Below are 22377 nucleotides of genomic sequence, written 5' to 3'. Positions count from 1 at the left end.
ATTCTTTTAAACTTCCGTAGATGATGCGTACCCGCAAGAGAAATCAGTTTCTAAAAACTTTGCTATATTTTTATTTATTTATTTATTTATTTATTTATTTGCGTTACGGAATACTAAGAGCCAAATACACATCATATTTTATAATATTTAGCTTCAACAACACTATGTACGGAAGTAGACCGAAAGACACCTCTAAATTTTCGCATTCCGAATCCGAAGTAGTAGTCGGTGGATATTGCAAATGAGTCATTTCATGTTTTACAGAAGCAAAAGAATGAACTGTGAGGAGGGTCATTGCTTGGAGGCATTCAGGGGAGCTCAACCCTTTCGATAATCTTAAATCCCCCTGAAACTTTCATTTGTTCGTTTATGTAACCATGTGTTTAAAAGTAAGCAATCTGAAATGTAAGGTGAACTCAAGTTAGCCTCACAAAAATTCTCTTGTTCCCTCTCCCATTGTCTTAGTGTTCTGACTGGTTGTGGGAGGCAGGCATAAGAACCATATAAACTCTATTAACATACTAATTTTCTGCTTAGTGAACACATTTCTCTAATCTATATTTATTTATTTGTTTATTTATCTCCCAACAATTGTCCAGTACGTATCTGATGTTGTGATCCTTGTCTTATGTCTCAGAGTGGGAAGTTTGTTAAAGATTACGTTTATATCACATCTTTATTCATTCCCAAATATACAAATCGATAGTGGAATGGAACTCATCTCTGCATGAGCCAATCAGAGCTTTCCAGTGCAAAGGTGACTGATAGAAAAAATCAAAACACGTTCGAATCTACTAAAAGTATATGGATCGAGATCAGGCCAGCTGTCAGTCTTAATGCTTTACTATGTGTTCTAGACTAAATTTACATGTGCTAGAACTACTGACCAATTATACAAGATAAATTGAAAAATAAATGACAAAGTAAACTGCTCTCACTGTTTTTAAATTTTGTCATATAAAATTGCACAACTACAGCGTAGTAGCACTATTTCCTGGTAAAGTAACAGTTTCTTTCAAATTTTTCGTTTGAGGTCTGTGTTCAACACTAGTATCTAAGTCTATCTATCTATCTACATTATATATATAAATAACTGAATAATACATATTTTATTCAATTAGAGCTCCCTCGTGGCTAACATATGCGTCTTCGGCGCAGGAGTCCCGGGTCCAATTTCCGGCGAGAGCTCATGTAGTTCGGATTTCACGTTACGCTTTAGATCTACGTCTCATATAGCCCCGCTGTCGAATGGGATTCCAAACTATAATACAACTCCACCAATCAATCTAATAATTCAAGAAAATAACTACTTACACTAACGCTGTCTTGAAAGGAAACATTTTCCTTGTTGATCTCCTTCGTGGCTAAGCAGTTAGCGTACTTACCTTTGGCGTGGAAGACCCGGGTTCGATTCCCGATGGGAGCTCATGAGGTTTGGATTGACGTTAATCAGTAGGTTCAGTCTCATATAGCCTCGCTGCTGAAAGGGGCGTTAAATTCAAAATCAACTCATCTTCCTTGTTGCTTCTCATTAGGTTTCTCAATTTCATTTTCACTTGCTTTCTGCAAGAAAGTAGATAAACACGACTGGCCCCCCCGTAGCTTGATGGTTAGCATACGCGTCTTTGGCATGGGAGACTTGGGTTCGATTCCCGGTGAGAGCTCATGTGGTTTGCATTCCGCGTAAAGCTGTAGGTCCTCGTTTCCTATATCACCTTGGTGCTGAAAAGAAATGCTGAACTCCAGACCAATTAAACAAAAAGAACACCCCAACGTCAGTCAAAATTCCTAGGTTTTGACACGAATTATAGTCTTCGGCTTTTTAAACACATATGTGTGCTCCGCGTCATTCCGTTTATTACGATTGACTTTATTCAATTCCACTTGCTACATTTTATCTATGATGTTATTGAGGAGTTGCCATTGATGTAAAATTTCATTGAAATGATATGTATTCTCCATAGCTATATTACATGCTATTTTCTGCATTTCTTTAGCTCGCATTTTGATGAAAAAATCAAAATGAATTTAAAATAAGGCACTTCTTAAATATGCTCAAATATTGTTTTCATATTAACCCCTCAAACTTACATTTAAATCCATAATCTATTACCCTACTGGTGGGGTACCTGGATCGATCCCAGCTTCCGTTAAGGAGCTTTCTGATGGACATACACTGGGTTTCGGCGTTCTGTTTCCTCTCATTTTTGTCATTCCACTATAATCATCCATCTTATTATCAGCTTAGCTTCGGTGCACAAATCGAGGGACCTTGAACTATAAAAATGTTCGTTTTTTAATGTATATTTTTTATCCTCTAATTTTATGCCTACTGCAGAATATTCTAAATCATTGTTGATAAAATTATAGTTCCTATTCTTGTACTTAGTGTTGTCGTTGCTAAGAGCAGGAAAATTCAGTGGTGCGACTTAGGTATTATCGGTAAGACGTATATAGAAGGCGCTCGTAAATAAATATGGATAATTGGTTTCGAAATTCTTTTATTGCAAAGTACGAAGCCCATTTTCCTTATATTGATGATGTTCTTGATACCATCAGTTGCGATAGGAGGTGTACTGAATATCAGAGTAAGGACAGTAATGGTAATTCTATATGGAGCTTCAAGTTTGACGAGGAAGTAGTCACAAAATATTTCATATTCACTCTGCGAGCGTATGCCGTCTTCTGGATTTCTCCACAAGAAATGTCTGTAACTGGAATACTTCCATATATTAGTATTCGATCTGATTTAAGATCTTTCGTTGAAATACATCGACTGGATGCCAGTGACGACTATTTCGCTTTACACTGCAGTGACTCTTCGAGATCGTTAATTACAGATGAAGCAGGTGACGAAGTTGAAGAAATTGATGAATTACCTTCGAACAACACGTTCTTGTACTTTCTCCACACTTCTAACTCCCTTACCACTCTTGCCTCAGATGATAGCAGAACTGAAACAACTGAAGGTAGCTTTTTAGATGATATTCCAGAATCAGAACTAGACGGAATAATCTTCGATACAGATCCAGACACGTCAGAAAACAAGAAGTCATGGTGGAGCTATATTTTCTGCTGCTTCAGTGGCTGTTTCTGATCAAGGATTAGTGTGCTTTTACGTATTTGGAGCCTCTATTCCATCTACAGAGGTCAGTTAACAGGGAAGACTTCAGCAACTGACATCTCCAGCTGACACACTAAACTTGAAGCCCCTGAATCGACAATACCTATATATGCCACTATTTACTCATTTAGTAAACAAGAAAGGAAGAAAATTTTCATTGTAGATGCAGTGCCTTGGCTCATATTAATTAAGATAATGTTTTGATAGAAAAATAACGAATCTCATTCTACACAATTCGAATTACATTAAACACTACGAAGGAGTGAACGAGAAATAATTGAGACAGACAAGTTGTCAACAATGGAGAGAGATCATCGGCTTTTCCTGTGAAATTTTGAATCTTCCTTGATTAACACTTGTTTTTAAAAAGAAAAGCTTTTCTTATGAATTTGAGTCACCACATGTGGAACTACATTGTATTCCTTCATATTGTACTAGTGTCCTAATATATTGTAAAAAACGAAGCATTGTTGCTTCTATTGTTTGTATTTGAAATGTTATTTGTGTGTAATGTATTTTTAAAATGTAATTGTAAGGAAACTGTTGAAACGCTTTGTAAACACATGTGGCAATTCATCCGCAATGAGGAAAGCAATTTTAGTTTGAAAAAAAAAAATCGCTTTGGAAAGTTAAGTGACGATAAGAAGATCACTGTGGAAAAACCAATGGAATTAAAGGCTACTGATGCACTGAATGAAGGTTTACAATTTAAAGTATACATCTAATCTTTATCTATACATGTTTGGACTTTATTGGAAAGGAAAAAGGAAAAGGAAAATTAATTACTGCCGTTTTCTCAAGAAATCTTCTAAGGGTAGTCCTCGAAAAATTTGTAACCTCTCGCTTTCGAATAGAAACAATAATAAATAACCATCCGTTGTTCAACCTGAGTTTTTATTTATATCAGTGGCGGCTGTTTGACGTTAAAAGAGTGGCGGGGGCAAGACATGATCTGAATATTTGTATATCAATGTTAGTTTTACTGGTTGTTTCTAACACTTTGTTTGACGAAAGGTTGTATAACTAATATTATACTATTTTTTTCAGTTAAAATACCGTATATATCGTATTTCATATTTTATTTAAATAAATTGACAAGATCAACGCAAGTAGGTACTAGCCCTTTGTACTCTTAAACAGCGAAAGAAAGTATAAGAACAATTTGATTCCTTGCTCCAAATTTGATGAACATCTTAAAATTCTGTCTGGAAAATTGTGATATCAGATTATTTAATAAAAGAAAACTTGGAAAACAAATAAATAAAAAGGATAATATTAATCATAGTAATGAATAATGAGGATTGTTTTGTAGAAGTTATATTGAAATTGGGGATTAATGAACAACTTCTACACATGTCATTAAATGTGCATATGTTATTACTCTTAGAGTATGAACGACAGTAAATACTACAAGCATATGCTACAACATTTAAAGAAATATGCAATTGCAATATGAATTGCTTTGAATTGAAAAAAATAAAAACGCATTTCCTGTAGCTTTCTTAACTCCACGGGAAGACAAATAACCAATACGTACTCACGCAACGGCAAATATTGTATGGCACCAGTTTTTCTATGAAGCAGTAATATATACAAAAACTTTACATTTCCAAATGAAACTATATACCTTAAGGGGTCACTTTAAAAAAGTGGGGAGGGGGCAATTGTCCCCTCTTGCCTCCCTCACACCGGAAGGTTTGGGATATTGAATAATCCCAAGCCTTCTCCTGATTTTTTTAAAAATCGATACTTGAAATTAGCATTGCAGAGCTATTTGGATATTTGAACCTAAAAACTAAAATGAAATGATATTTTTATAGACTATTTTTGCAAGTACAAAAGATGTACCACATAGTCCTTTGAACTAACTTTTCCAATGGGCGCTCAAATAAACAAAGTGATCTATAAATTCTAACGTATTGTTAATATTTTGTTAGTATCTTTATTTAATATATTATAATCAAACTTTAAAATTCTGTCATAGCTCACGTAACATACAATTTATTGAAAACAAAGCAAATAAGTAACTTTACCATTGTAATATTTTACAATTTTGCCATTGTAGAAAAGAAAACTGCAAGTACCTCCTAGTACAAAATTTGTTATTTGTTTCAAAATAACAGCGCTAAGTAAAGTAATCCAAATATGCAATAAATAAGTAAATAAATGAAAAATATAGTTGAAAATAGGATCGTATCTATTATTTGTTTTAGTCACTGAAAAAACTGAGGCGGCCTAGGGCTAAATCCGCTACTGCAAATAGAGTTGCGAACTCTAGAAAATGAAAAAAAAAAAAAAAAACTGGCACCCCCTCAAAATTTCCTGATATAGGTCTAAGTGTGAAGTATCTCTGTTCGGACCCATCCATGGGAAGGAAATGTACTATTGTAAACAAAAGTGAATTAGCACCTGTATTCTACATATCCTTAGTACGTTCACTAACAAGCTTAATAGATACATTGTGCTATAAATTATAAACTGAAATCGGCATTGATCATTTTGTTGTATTTACCAGTAACTGCCACTTCTTTAAAATTATCGAAACAGATTAACAGAAGTGTATTAATCCTTACGTGACAGTTTTGGATTTACAAAATGAAATGTACTCTAAACTTATACTTCTTAACTACAAGAAATCTTTAAGAAGTCATTTTTCCCTTTCAATAAATGCATAGAGTTCCTTACAAGTACATTTGAAATTCTCCCTGATAGAACCCCTGTCATCTCTTTAAAAGTATTTAAACAGATGAACAAAATATATTATTTGTTGATAGATGGTCAAAGGTGACAGTTTTGGATTTACAGAATGAAAATTACTTTTCAGATCTATACTTCGAACTAGATACAAACTTGAAAAAAAAAAACGGTCACAAAGGGATTGGTAAAATGTTTCTACCGGCCACCGGCTTTAATCAAAATAAGAGCAATATTTCCGGCCAGGCCGGTGAAAAACCGGCCAGTTGGCAACCCTATACTGCAAATATATAATTTCTACAATATTGTTATAGTTTAAGGAAAAAAACAACATCTAAAGATGAGATTGATAGAGGTTACTGCGTTGAACAAAATCATATGTATGAGTTTAAAAATTCATCCGTAGTTTGATAAAATCGAGGCCAATCTATTAATTTCCAAACTTTTATAATTGATGCTTTACGAGGAGCATGCCGCTTATTGAGGTTAAATTTATACTAAAATATACCTTCATGAAGTTCTTCATTATGATACTAGCAAGACGATAGTACATAGTATGATTAATGAGGTATAATCTAGAATTGTCATTAATTCGTAAATTTTAATTTCTGTCAATTAGAATATTGTCCAAATATAAGATATATATCAGTCGATAGATCATATTGGGTTGAAGAAGATAACATGCTGGAGGGTAAATTCTCATGCGCAGTTTTCGAGAAAATCAAGAAAAAATTATATTTTTTGGCGTTAAAAAATATATATCGTGCGTTACCAGTTTCATGCAGTTGATAGTTTATATTCTGTTGAGGTATTCATTTATGTATGTACTTTATATGAAAAATAAAATACACAGTACTAAGGAGCAGATTTATCCATAGTTGTTTGTCTTCTGTCTATCTGTGACACACATACCTCTAACAGTAACGCACAAACTACTTATAATAAATCCACCAATAATTGACGAGCAATTTTTAAACTAAAAAATGCAATAGCATCCTTCCTCCACCATAATACATAAGTGAACCGTCAATCATTAACTGAAAGCAACTATCTCAACTTTGGTTTCGTGGACAAAAGACGTTAAAAGTAAACCAAAGCTTGAAACTTAATAATTGTAAATGTAAGCTTTCCTCATCTTCATGAACACTCCATTGTCCACCTCTGAACTGAAACTTCCTATTGTTTTAACTAATGGCATTTTGTGTACATGGCATTTTATCTTGTAATTTCTTGTATTGTTCACTGTATATCTTAGTGTGAATCATTAGTTCCAATAAATAAATAAATAAATAATAGAGAAACGAAACGATATGTCAGCAGATTTAATATATGGACACTGTAATGCATTAAGTTTAAGAGTATAAAAGTACCAAGTTAACTTTCGTTGTTCTGTCCAGAAGATATTCTGCCTTTCGTCAGGTCCTGGGAATAATTAGTTTTTTTTCTTTTTCTTCTTTTCAATTTTAGATTCTGGCCTGGAAGTGTTTCTTTCACTTGTCTCGGATCTTCAGCTTCATCTTTTAACTCCTAATACAAGGAGTAAGGTGAAATTGCCTGTCAAACCCATAGTATTGTGTGTAGCTAATTAATTCTTTTCCATGTTACAGGTAATCTGGTAATTGAAGTGTGACTGCTTGTACAACATTCTATGTCCCCCCGTCTGGTGCTGAGAGCAACTCAAAGATGGCGCAACGACTGGAACATTACACCAAGGAGGAAGTGCGCGGTGTCATTCGTTTTTTTCTGGGCCAAGGGAACAAAACCATGTGATATTCATCGAGAATTGGTGCAGGTCTACGGAGATAGTGTTATGTCGCTGAAACAAGTGTACGTGTGGTGTAACGCATTTGCAAGTGGTAGGAGTACTGTCACAGATGATGGCAGAAGTGGCAGACCATCAACGTCCATCACCGACACGAATGTGGCTGTCGTCGATGCCATGATTCGTGAAGACAGAAGAGTGCGGTTGCAGGACATTGCCAATGAATTGAACATCTCTTATGGTTCCGTAAGCGGTATCGTCCATGACCAACTGGGCTTCACAAAAGTGTATGCGCGCTGGATACCCAAACTTCTGAGTAACGAACACAAAAACCAGCGAATGGGCATTTCCCTGAGCCACCTCACACGTTATGCCGACGAAGGAAATTCATTCCTCCATCGCATCATAACGGGCGATGAAACTCCGATACCTCTATGGACACCTGAATCCAAACGTCAGAGCATGACATGGAAACATCCATCGTCCCCACAGGCCAAGAAATGCAAGACAATAGCATCTTCCCAGAAAACAATGGCTACTGTCTTTTGGGACCGTCTCGGTGTTATTCATGTTGAATTTCTGGAAAAGGATACGAACATTAATGCAGACATCTACTGCCAAACCCTGGACAGGCTGAAAGCAGCCATACGGCAGAAACGGCGGGGGGCACTCCTAGAGGGCGTGTTGTCACTGCATGATAATGCGCGTCCACATACAGCCGAACGGACCCGTACACACCTCCGCGGGTTCAAGTGGAAAATTCTCGATCACCCTCCGTATAGCCCTGATTTAGCCCCGTCGGATTACCATTTGTTCGGCCCCCTGAAGCAACATCTCCGTGGGCAGCGTTTCCAGACACTGACAGAGGCACAACAGGCTACACGTACCTGGTTATGAAATCTGGAACCACATTTCTTTGAACAGGGCATGGATGATTTGGTGCCACGTTGGAATAAATGTTTAGACAACTAAGGTTCCTTCTTCGAATAATGGTGTGATACCATACTTCAAACATAGTAAAGCTTCATCGACGTATCTCTATACGCTTTTCTGTAAATCAACAATTCACCTTACTTTTTGATTCATCCTTTTTTTCTTCTATCTTTCAAATCATCAATCAGCTGTGTTCTTCTTGTTCCTATTCCTCGTTAGCTTCATTTGTTTTCCGTTCTTGTGTAAGAGCGATCTTACAAACAATAGAACTTTCTATTTGTATATTTAAAAAAAAAAAAAAAAAGTACAAATCGTTACAAGAAAGATGTAAATGGAAGAAGTTAGGACTTGGGAATCCTTGTACTGAAATAAGAAGCTGGCCAGCAAGCTAGAAATTCTTTAAAATATATTTGGTTTCAGTTACAAATCAATATATCAGTTCATATTATATACTATAATGCTGGCAAGTGGATTAAGTTGTCCACCTCTGAGTTTGCCACCTGCATAATTTGGCCTCATGTTTCTAATACCTGCGTTTTCCCTGCAAGACACGCATTACTTATTACACTCTAAGTTGGCCACCTGTTTGTCTTGGAACTGGGTTGCATGAAGCAACGTTAATCCTATGTCAAATTTTCTTTTGTACGTTGAACATTCGGCAGTATTCGCGAGCTTTATAATTTAAAATACCTTTGAGAACATCTTTTACCGTCGTTAAGATTCGGAAAGTTTAGAAACCACCAAGAGGAGAAAAAGGGAAACTTGCCTATTGAAAGCACGCTGAAAGCAACTTCTCCAAAAATTTAGGATGTTATAGTACTGTTTACATTATATCTATTTTGGTAAGTGTGTGTGTGTGTGTAAATAGAGTGGTGCCATTATTCATGGTCTATATTGAAAGATACATGGTAATCTAGTCTAGTTGGATTTAATGAAATATGGATACACTTAGTTTTCGTAACGCATTATGTCTTTTCCTTCTGCGGTATTTCCAGAAATTTGTAGTAAAAGACGGTAGTTTCATGCTGCTGAGTGTTAAAAAAAAATCATAATCCCTATTTCATCCCACTGATTGCTGGTCTACTCTTGATATCTTGGTGAATACAGCTTTCTATAAATCTGCAACTAAGATTCACAAGCAGATATGCTTTTGATGTTTCTGTATCTACAGTAGGAATGAGACATTGCGGACGTTTTAAATATTTCCTTGAACTGACGAATTTATCTGCATCTATCGTCATAGATGGAAGAAAGAATAGAATAAACGGTGTGCCATAGCATTTTGTTGGTAATTAAACATATCATTGTGAAATTACATAATCAGTGAAATCACATCGCGCGAATGGAAAACAAAGATACATAATCAAATAGCACTAGCCAACTAATTTAAACTTTTCGTCTGTCGCATGGACGAAAGTAGGTCATTTTGATTAAATCAACCCTCCTGAACACGAAATTGGCTAAAAAAAAAGTTTCCTAACATGTCAAGTTCTTATGAGACACAAGGGAGTTGGATTCTGACAAAAATATATATTAATTAATTTTGCTGATCAATTTTAATTATGTCGCTAATACATTAATTTATCTACGGAATCTGACTAAGAAAATACATTTAATTTGCAGATAAGATAACACAGAATGTAATTAATTAATGCTACTTTCGCAAAATTAGTCGTTGACTTCAATACGATTCAATAAATATAGACAACGTATTTTTGACATTTACTTAACTTGCTGTAATATACTAAAACAGATGACGTGTTTTAAAATGCAATTTCGTTCAAATTTTAATTTTTATTTAGTACGTAAGTCAAGTATTTGAAAGTGTGTATCTTTTGTAATTATAAAAAGACCTCAGAGTTAATGTTCTTATAATGTTTGTAGTAGTACTAAAACCAAAATATGTCCAGAATAAACAAAGTATTATAAAAAATAACGGACATTTCTAAAGCTTAGAGTTCTTTCTTTCATTTGTAATTCGTGTCACTTCCTAATTAGAAACCTGCAGGAAACCCATGTGGGAATCCCATCTACCTTGATTACTCTGCTCTAGTTTCTGAATACCATAATGAATGGTTGTCGCAGTTCCTAAGTTTCCAACCAAAATTCTATATAAGAATATACAATGTGAATTTTCACTCGAGCTATTCGTGGCTCTAACGAAGGTTTTTATTAGCCCTAATTTTATATGTGCAAGAAGTACTTTACGTGGTTTTACAAAGTATTATACAGGAATATATTCAAGATTGTAATGTCCTGGTACATACTAGTTTCAGAGGCCAATTTTTGACAGTGTACTCAATTGGCCTACTATACATGTTACTCAATTGCCCTATTTATACTAGAAGCTAGATCGAGAAACGTGGAAGAAACATTTCCAAGCCCAAATCTAAATAAGTAAATAAATAAAAGAATAATAAAAAAAGAAAAAAAAACTAAAAACCTCGTAGTCCCAGGACTTGCCAAAAGGCACAATACTTAATAATAATAATAATAATAATAATAATAATAATAATAATAATAATAATAATAATAATAATAATAATAATAATATCAGAATCTAAGAAAACAACACTATCTTCTAAATTATCCCTGTAATCCCAGTAATACAGCGATGACTTTCAGATCTCCACAAATTTGTTAGGAGTACTTTTAGATCTAATGATGATTCATATCTAAAATTAGACATGTACTATCATATGTTCCTATCATGTGTACAGAATATGTTACAGATACTGATGGTTTAGTGTTCTCACTGTGTAATAATAGTGCTTTGAGGTTTGATTACAAGAGTAGATAAAAATCACCGTAACTCAGGGATGTGTTGGAAACCTAAGCCCTTGATTCAAACCATTTATATTTATAGAAATACGGAGGTATTTTTTCATTACATAGTAAATCAAAAATTATCCACATTTGTTCTTAACAAAAGGAAAGTCTAGTGCTGGAATCCAGTAAATTCCATTCCTGTAGTTTCTACCTCTGCTTGATGCATAATGAGATTCAGATTTATTTCTAAGTTGCACATCATAGAAAAATTGGTCACGAAGAGTTCTTTTCACGTTCTGGGGTATAGTTTGGGTGAAAAGACGTAGACATTCCGAACAGTTAATTTACTTTTTTTTTTTTTTTTTCTGATTGAGAGAATTCTTCTAGCTTTGACAGAGGACTAAAGACTGGAGTTCAGGTCCATGCGGTATTAGTTTTACACTGGAACATACATTAAGCACTCAATTTTATATTTTCTTCTTTTCGAATTGTCCCCTAAATACCTGTTACTTGGAAGTATCAGTGTTCATTACAGAGAAAATACTTTTAGAGAGAAAAGCAAAATCCAAGATACTAACTTTTCACAATAAAGCACTATCTTCGCCAATAACAGTTGGCCAGGCTCATAGAGCAATACAACGATAATATTTGCTAACGTAGTTTACCGCTTATAATGTTTCATGTAGTTTGGAAAGCTATATGTCAGCTATATATGAACATGTTTTTTCTTAGTTACATCATATGTTATAAGTACAGAACAAAGAAATATCTCAAATATTGGGTGATATCAATAAAACGGAGAAGTTACTCATTACGCCCAATTTTGAAGTAGTTACTCGCATTGGTATCAATAAAAAGAGAACTGAGCACTAGTCGTCTCGGCTGACCTCGAAGAAGCCCCGCCCTTTTAGAGTAACCACACCTCTATTCTCGTGCCGAGTAACTACTCCGCGTTTGATATCAATAAAAATCAAAGACTCTTCTGTGATGCTAGTAACTTCTCCAAATTTGTGGAGCAAGCTAAATAGGTGACTCCGTGCGAAATATGGCAGAGCATATGATTGTTTTACTATGTAGCAAAATTTATAAATTGCACAGAAATGTTGCAAATGGAGATTACAAGAAACATAGGTTCACGAAAGAAAATGTAGAGTAGTTAGCACAACATTTTTTAGGAGAATCAACGGAAATTTGGGGTGATGCACTGCGTAATGATGAAAAGATGCGGGTTTTCTTGCTTTACGTGAGTGATCCGGGATTCCAGGTCTGAATGTCAGGGGATTCTGTTGTGGTTCAAAGTCTATGACTACTACAAGTGTAATGTATGAGATTATTGCGAAATCTGAAAATTGATTGTTTCCGGAGGTGTGTGTAATATTCAAACAGCAACGGCAGAGTGGCAAGAACAATATACATTTCCGGGTGCTATCGGAGCACTTGACTATAAACACGTGGCAATAAAGAAACCTAGTATTTTGGAGACGAATACGCTAATAGGAAGAGCTCCTTCGTGGCTAAGCGGATAGCGTACATGCCTTTGGCATGAGAGACCCGCGTTCGATTCCCGGCGGGAGCTCATATGGTTCGGATTCCAAGTTAATCAGTGGGTCCCGTCTCATATAGCCTCGCTACTGAAAAGGACATTAAACTCAAAATCAACTCAACTCAACGCTGATAGGAAGGGTGTATACATGAGAATGTATATTTTTTTATGCCAAGGTGAAAGGGGACGCGTATGGTGTGGAAAACGCAATCAGATGGACGTGCTTTACGACGTGACTAGCTGTACTATTTAAAAAAGGAAACAAAGGGACCAAGTGTCTGATTTCGTTCTTAAAGCCAAACAATCTTGGACAAGACCTTGGACAACATGTGATATGCACTTGTCGTGCTAATCTTGATATTGCTAGATTCCAATCAACATCCATCAGTTCCAAGAGGTTCGTTCCCGTGGTTTCAGTATTACTTTCTTGTTTCCCGTTTTTTTTCTTTTTTTTTCTTTTTTTTTTTTTTTTTTTTTTTAATGCTCGCTCGGATATTAAAGATTCTCTTTTGGATTTGTGTCTCAGTCGTAGATGTATTTGATATTTCCTTGCATTTCACTGTAATTGCCTTCAAAGCTTCGGCTTTCCTTTGTTTACTTTCTGGTAATTGTGACTTTGAAAGTACTACTGGAAACTCTTTTATAATATCCACAAATGCACTATGATTGAAACTGTCGTTGCTACTTGCCCGTGATACTTGCCGAAATGACCGCGCGACGGATGGGAGAAATGAGTAACTAGTTCTTTTATTGATACGACTCAGTGCTACGTGCAGAGGAAGCGCGAGTAAACGTTCATAAATCTGGAGCAGACTAGACCTGAGTAGTGGCTTGTTTTATTGATACGAAATTGAGGGAGGAGATTACTCCACGTGTAGTTACTCCGATTCTCGAGCAGGACTTCTCAGGAGTAGTTACTTATTTTTATTGATATCACCCATTACTTTTGTCGAAATACCTTCTTGAGGTAGAAGTTGATGCGTTTGCTGACACCGTGTGTATATAAAGATGTTATAAGTAAAAGAAGGGACAGCAATTGCATTCGGTGAGTTCCTCTACGACGTTTATGTCTGTAAAACACTTACCGCTTTACCTTTGTCATATTTTTCATATGGCTCATAAAGCAGTATTTCTATTGAACTTTATATTTCAAAATGAAAAGGTTTTCCCCTTTTTCTTTATTTTTTCTTCTAAAAAAATCCTTCGATGTTTACGAAACTTCCCATTGTTATTAACGATAGAATAGAGACTTCTAGATGACAATTTAATATTCATGGGTACTTCTCTTTTGCAGTCAGAAGGGTCAAAACATGAAACAAGGGATTTATGTTGGGGAATTTCATAAATTTCCTTCAATTTTAACTAAACTAGCTGTCTTATTTAGAAGTTAGTTAATATTTTAGGAAAATTAAAGCGAATAAAACAAAGTACAAATAATTAAAACACGATAATTCTGGTAGCAGAGACAGACACCTATGTGGAAATACCTGCTCGTGTCCCCATATAAAACACATTTTAATAATTTACAAAATTAAATTTAATAATTTAATAAATTACAAAATTAAGGATGAGTTCCGTGTTTATATTCGTCAATAACACATAAATTTGGTTTGCTTCTGCTTACTGTCAGCAAGTGCCTGCCGTACCATATGTGCAACATGTGCTTTGCACGGAGCGGCAAGTTTCGAGGGCTGGCAAAGTCCGTTATAAATATATTATTTAAAATACATATTTCTTGTTGGAAACAGGCTTCATTATGATGGTAGTTAAATTCACTATGCTGATCTATTTGGATGCTACATTCATAAATCATATTTTAGTAGCATTAGTATAAGATCATATGGACAGTGCTAAAGCAAATAGTCAAACACATTCCAGCATGAATTGCTTGATTGTTGTCAAATACAAGAACTCAATTATTGAACAGTAGCGAACATTTGTTCCACTTAGTTAGTTATCACAGTTTTAATGTGAATACGAGTCTTGTATTTGTCACAAACACGCTCCTTATCATTGAACGTGGAAGCATATTTCTTTTTATTTTATTGAACAGATGGAAAATCAAGAAAGAAAGATAAAAGAGCTAGTTGTACTGGAATTGCAAACTACGAGTATATATTGAGATTGAAGTCCGATATTGAATACTACAAAAAGGATTACCTTTTTTTTCTCTGCATGTATGTTTGCTTTATCTTTCACTAACGTAATACTTATTTAAACAAAAGAAAACAGACACAACGAGATTGTATTCGTGGTGTTTAGGCCTTTCTGATTGCAAGTGCTTTTTCCCCTCCGTTCGTTGTTTATGATGGGGTACCACTTAAAATCGTGGCTCTTAAGATTTGTTGTTTCTGGAGAAAGAGGGAAGGGGGAGACAAATGAGCAGTGCACGGTGCAAAACCTTGTTGACTCGAGATGTCTAGGTTGACAACGATCACTCGGCGACGGCAGCGACGGAAGGCTATTGGTGGTAGTGTTAAGGCAAACTTCGTACTACGTGAGAACCAGTGGAACGATAGAAGTCGAAGTCATTATCATTTTACCATCTCCTGAAAGATGGAAGGATATATTAGCTACTGCTATTTCATCCAGTGGTAGGCTTTGATAAATGTATGTGAAAAATTGGTAGGATCGATGATAAGCGCACAACTGGTCGTAACAAGTCTTAACAAATATGCTTCTGTTCTTGGGTCTTCTACAGTGTGTGATGCCGATGTGGAGTGAAGCCGATGTATAAGATCTTCCATCAGGTAGATGGTCCTGTGCGTGGTCCTGTACCAGGCCGGTGTAGTAACTTCTTTTGTCCTTGTTTTGAACTTCTGGTCTTGATATCTTCTTCCCATTGTAAATATCCGTGGAGAGTGCCAAAGAAGGAAGCTTATAATATTGAGTTCAAAAACTTGGTTGGGTGTTGATGTTATTCGATGAGTATGTTGTTGTTCACTGTTTGAGTATGTTAAGAGAGATGATGTTATGTAATGTGAGAGGAGTTAGCTGTAGTGTTCTTCTGTGACAATGATGTTAGATTTTTGTGAGTGATATATATATTGCCATGTGTGGTTGTAAGGATGTTTAGTTGTTTTCGGAATATTTGTCGAGTGGCTTTGGAAATGGCCTGATGAAGTGATAGTGTGCAGTGAACTGAATAGTCGGTAATGGTTTAAAATGGGCGTCCTCTCTAATTTCCAAAGAGAGCAAATTGTTGGCACTCGGTTATGTGATGACGCATATGGTAAATACGTAAAGTATGTAGCGAGAGAATGTGTCCAAGTTGGTGACCACAAGAAAAGCACTGGCGAAAGGGAGCAGTGGAACGAAGGAAACTCTCAATGACAGACAATGATGAATGTTAATAATGAAGAAATTGGTGGAGTGAAGAAAATAGGAGAAACGAGAGGTCTCACACACGGTATTTGTTCAATACAAAACCAACTTTGCAAGAGCCGTACTCGAACTAGAGATTCCACGTATTAATCACCAGAATGCTAAATAATTAGATTATCTTCAGCATCCCATGCTTAGAAACTAATAAAGAATATTTATTTGTTCTAAGTAATAAAAGTTACATAGATTTGTAGGACTAATTGGACTACGCAGATATATCTGCAAATAGCATAGGAAAACTACAAGTTTCCATAAGATAAAGTTTCATTTTATATATTTGAGATACTAAAGGAATTATCTCAAACGTCGGAATCGGAAGAATGCAAGTTCAAGGTAGGATCCCCCCTTTTTTTGTTTTAAAAAAATACTGTACTTGAAATTTACAAGATAGTGAAAGAACTTTCTAGATAATATTCATTTAACCAGAATAATATTTAAAAAAAAAAAAAAAAAAAAAAAAGTGCTGTTAATAATACTTGCTAATATTAAGACCTCATCCACGAGTGGTTTCCTGTTAATAACTACCACAAAGTCAATAATCCAATTAGATTCCATTTGTGAGATTCTGCCCGCTTGAATTACAATGTTGAATTTAAAATGTTCTCAAGAAACTGTTTCAGAATCGCATATCCAATTATCCATTATTCAATGTGGATTGGTCCGAGGAGTGGGGCCCGTTCTCTACGTCTCACTTCACGATTTGGGGGCCCTCTGATGGCTTGGGTCCTCCGTAATGCGAGGTCTGCAGAGCCCTTATTTACGCCCCTGTGTCCTACTACTTTAACAAATTCTTATTAAAGTTACGGACTGGTGTACGACTTGGAATTTAAAACGAAATCCTCAAAAATGTTGTACACTTAGTACTTCTTTGAAGAAAAATAAAATTTATCACAAATTGTATTAATAACAGTCCTATCGAAAGAGTCGCGACACAAAGATCTCGGAGTATTATTCGATTAGAAACTTACATTTGCTAATCCCATCACCTTTACTGTTAAGAGTGCTATGAGAATACTAGGTATTCTTTACAGATTTACTGAAATTCGTGATCTCAAATAACTCAGTATTTTCTTCAAAGCTTTTGTATCTCCTAAAATCGAATATTGCTCACCGATATGGAATATGGCCTGTGCTTCAAACTTATCCCGTTTTGATTCTGCCCTTAACTTTTTTTCTTGCCATTGTGAAACAAAGAGTTCCTTCAGTGCGTAGTCTTAATAAAACAGTGTTTCCAAACAAACTCAATATTCAGACTCCACTTACTCGACGTATGGTGGCGAACTTCTCCATAAAATTATCAATGAGAAAATTAACTTCGAATTATTGGTCCCCGTTCTCGAGTTACTTACATATGTAACGCCAAGATTATCAACTATGTAACGTTCCTTATATTTCAGGCTGGCATCATTATATAATAGTTTATTGTCAGATGATATTTTTGACTCTGAAAATCATTTTAAAAACAAGTTAAAATCTCTGTAATTATGGTACAGTCCACAACAATAAACCTGCAACATGAGCATGTAAGTTTATTGTGAAACGACGAAGTCTTTTGCTCCAAAATAAGTGTGCAGAGGATGACGCCGAGGTTTCCCTTGCGTGATTCGTGCCACTTAGATGTTATGTTGATTCCCTATGCTGTTAGGCGTAGTTTCACTATCAACTTACATGCTCATGTTGCAGGTTTTTTGCTGCGGACTGTACATATTCTATGTATATATAAATATATTTTTGTAATTTTTTACTTTTTTTTTTATTTTTTTATTTTATTTATTATTTTTTTGTTATTTCTTATATACGTTGTTAAATTGTTTCAGTGTACAATGGACATCGATCAGTATCTGCAATATTTGTAAATAAATGAAATAAATAAGTAAAAAAAAATATAGTTTTGAAAAATTATTTTGATTTTTTTATTATTTTGGTAGGAAAACGTTTGATACGCGAAACAATTTATTGTTTTCTCGGTGGTGGCGAAGGAGTTACAAAAACTAAGCATCCATTTGGCATTTATCTTGTCAAAACTGCTACAACTGAGAATCACAATAAAAGTTATACCTATCGTTAGTGCTGTTTGTACTACAATCAAAACGTTAGTTATAGGGAAAGCTATTAAGAAATAAAATGGTGATTCTGACTTGACATCAAGCTACAATCGCCAATTTTTCAAAATGACTTTGAGGTGAACAAAAAATAATAATAATAAATAAATAAATAAATAAATAAAATAAAATAAAATAAAATAAAATGTCGTTCGTTAATGTTAGTCCTGCTTAGTGTTGATTAATGCTAGATCCACAATGCTACTGCTCCTACGTGCGGAAAGTTAATAAATTAGGGTGACGATAGTAGCTAGACATCAAGTCAGAATCACCACTTTCACCTATTAACAGAAGTATGTAATTTATTCAGTATGTGTTATATATACAATAAAACAAGAAATCTTTTGATTATTTTATTGTTAAAATCCAGAAGTTAAAGCGAGGGGGAACGCGGTGGGAGGCTGTTCCCCCACTTCCAGAAAATATCTATGGCGTCCAGCCACATTCTAGAAAAATTACAATGGGCAAAGATAGGCACGGAGGACGGTGTGACGACATGCGTTCCCTTACCTTTTCAGATCCATTTTTACCCTTGTTAAAATCTGTTAAAACCTATAAATTGCCTATAACTTGATGTAAGTGTAGCAATTGTTAATTAGACTTTATGAGTCGTTTAACTATATTCTGAATGCACCTGTTGGCAACACTAGATGATCAGCGTTGCTTATTTCTGGGAAGTTTATTTTCATAATCAGCAACGACACCAGCTTTAATTTTGGGGGGCAAACTGAGAGCAGAGGCTTTGGGATGGGAGGGTGGAAGCTACATTTTTGCATTCCGAAAAAGATAGTTTTATATTATTTAGCCTGCATTACAATACCTAACCTCTTTGAAGAGAGCAGACGGGGCAAGAGAAGTACCAACGAAAAATGTCTGCCCTCTCTCTGGCGTCATCACTGCTCTTAATCCTGATGTGATAGTTCACCTTTAGTGTATCAATCAAATCAACAGTGTATGAATCAAATCGAAGTAACCAGTGATTTGTAACAGTATTACAAAAAGACCGTTGGATAAATGTTTATAATTTTTGGTGTGATACATACTTCGCCTCAAGCAATATCATACAGCGGCTTTTATCATTATATTTTGGTTATCGAATTATCATCACATCAGATAATGAACCATTGATACCAACATGTTCATTGGATTCCAATGTTGAAAATACCACGTGCGCTGCAATCAGGGACAATTGATGTTTTTTACTACGGAAATTCCCTTTTTTATGTATTGATAGAAGATATTGAGAATGAAAAACAGTTTTTCCAAAAGCTTTGTGATAATTGTATCTAGGCTAGGGTCACCAGATTTTGAAGATAATCAATCAATAAATAAAAACGGGACATTCGATAAACTGGCATAATTTGACAGTCTACCTAGGTATAGTCAATGTTGTGTCATTGAAGAATAATATTATATGTTTTACAAAATAACCAGATTTTTATTTATTAACTTTATTCCAAATTTTAATTATCATTTGTGCATTAACTTATTAACAGGAGCCAGGTTTTGGGACATGGATTAGACCTATCTCTTGCACGTACAGTTTTTTGATGACTGAATTTCCTGCTGAAAGGTTGGTCTTTTCTTCAAAGAACTGTAGAAGTCCATTTAAGAAATTACGAGTATAGTACGTGGTTTCAAACAAAAAACAGAAAACTTTTTTTATTTTTTTAAATTACACTTTGCGTCCCGTTTGCATTTTTCTTGGGACACCTGACAAATTCCTGAAAATGTTAAAGCGGGACGTCTGGTCACCCTAATCTAGTTATATCGTAGGAATAATTCTAATCATACTGTTAAGGAATTATAATTGTGGAGATTATATTTGGACCAGAAATTATTTTTAAAATGATGTGTTTTGTGGTGTAGGTACTTATTCGATTTTTTTTTTTTTTTAAGCTAATTTGATTGTTGAAGCCCTTCTGATGGTTTCAAATATCATAACCCGGTAATGCCCCGTTACTGACTGAGGACTTCGTCCGGGCCTTTCCCCCTCTTTTCTACTCAAGACAATGAAAAAGTATGAGGAACGAATGAATTATATATCTGGTGCTAGTGCTCCTCCACAGTTTTATCGCTATCTAATGTTATATTACACAATGTCTACTTCTATTAGGGTAATTTCTGCTTCGTTCACGTGACATTACTGTTTAATACAATTTCTGATTTTATAACGAATAGTAATTTGGCTGCTGAGCTGGGACGTTCAAACATCAATATCTCACTTAGTGGTTATTAGCAAATGAGATTGAACCGGTTGTGGAAAAATTATGTTAGGGCGTGGTGTGATGTAAGCCTGAGAGCTATTTATAATGAAGGGTACTTTGTAGTGGCGTAAATACTTAGGGGACTTCAGAGGTTTTCAGTGATAATATTGTTTTATATGTGTATTCGGCTTAAAGTGGTTTTAGCCTATGATAAATTATTCAGGCATGTGCAGTACATATAGCTGATATTGCCAGGATTGAATATGAATAGATAAGAAGATTAAAAGTAGTTCCCTTACGATATATTATCTATAAACCGACTGTTTTGTTAATTTTATACCTACACGAAACTTATTCTCATCTTATACTTCGGCTTAGGACTGATCTACGTTGTAGGCATACTTAAAATGTTAGTCGTGTTAGGACCATTCAAGGGCTATTCACGGATAAACTATTAATCCAGATCACTTATTAAAAATTAACTACCACTCTAAATGGATCCATGTAAAAGCAAGATATGCGCCGTTTGGCAGAGATGACTCAGTTGTAGAGCGCTCATTTCTGCTGCAAGCGGTCCATGATTCGATTCAAGTCTACAGTATATGAAAATGAAATGAAATCTTTGAGTTTTACGTCCAACGGTTATGCCGGTTAGGCTAAAGGAGACGGTGATGATGAGTGATGAATGAAATGGTGGAATGAATAAAGTGGGAGGAAACGAGAAAACCCACGCACACGGTGTTTGTCCACCACAAAGTTCACTTGGTGGGGGCTGGGATCGAACCCGGTACCCCAAACACCAGAGGTGAACGCTCTACCACTGAGCCACCGCGGCCCCTACAGTATATGAATTTACGGTGGACAACATTGTGTGCGTTAGTTTTCTCGAGGGTCTCGTATTTCCTCTCAAGTTTGTATTCCGTCAATTCTTTTCCTTTCAATAATATATGTCTCCTTTAGCCTAAGGACACAAGAATGGGGCGTAAAACCTTTAAGATTTAATTTCACTTTTCCAACTAAGAGGTATGCAGTCTTTTCAGGTAGAGGGAGGCAGTTAACCCGTTAGTACAATTACCATTCGAAATGAAATAAAATGAAATCTTTAAGTTTTACGTCCCACGCAGGTTAGGCTAAAGGAGACGGTGATGATGAGAGATGAGTGAAATGATGGAATGAAGAAAGTGGGAGGAAACGGGAGAACCCCGAGAAAACCCACGAGCATTGAATTACCATTTGAAAAACTGAAATCTTTGAGTATTACGTCGAATGGTGATGCCAGGTGTGCTAAACGAGACGGTTATGATGAGAAATGAATGGTGGAATGAACAAAGTGGGAGAAAACGGGAAAACCCCGGGAAAACGTACGCACATGGTGTTTGTCCACTGTAAAGTCCATTTGGCGCAATCTGGAATCGAACCAGGGACCCCCTGCACCAGAAGTGAACAATCTACCACTGAACCAATCGACTCAATGGATATAACATATATGGTTAATTAGTTTAATGTGCTTGTACGTTGTTATAATATTGTTCAGTTCAATTATGGATTTGAATCCGACCTGGTGGGGGCACTCGGTCGAAAAAGTGTAAAAACGCTTTTTCAGGCCAGCCATCCTACATTAGTTTTTCCTGGATTTTCCTCATTCACACCAGGCAAATGCCCAGGCCGATAACTTACAGGTCCCAGGCCGCTTCTTTCCTTCCCCCATCCTTTCTTCCTTCCCTTTCCCCGAATTGTGTGCTCGCCGAAGGACGTCATCCCTCAAAACGTGAAGGGCTAAATGGCCTTAGATGCCGAAAGCCCAGAAATCTAAGTCCTAAATCCCTTGAATCCGACCTACTGTGAAATAAATATGGATC

General features: G+C 35.6%; 1 protein-coding gene across 3 annotated transcripts in view; it reads right to left on the bottom strand.

The window, feature by feature from the left end:
* The window catches only part of LOC145690341 (sister chromatid cohesion protein PDS5 homolog B-A-like), a 104026-nt gene that overhangs the window by 81305 nt on the left and 344 nt on the right, over nt 1–22377 (bottom strand). The gene's annotated exons all lie outside the window — the stretch shown is intronic.

The sequence above is a fragment of the Thermobia domestica genome, chromosome 7, assembly GCF_964235325.1.
Source record: "Thermobia domestica chromosome 7, izTheDome1.hap1.1, whole genome shotgun sequence".
NCBI classification, from domain to species: domain Eukaryota; kingdom Metazoa; phylum Arthropoda; class Insecta; order Zygentoma; family Lepismatidae; genus Thermobia; species Thermobia domestica.
The sequence above is the reverse complement of the archived record's forward strand: the minus strand, read 5'-3'. Positions and strand labels throughout refer to the sequence as shown.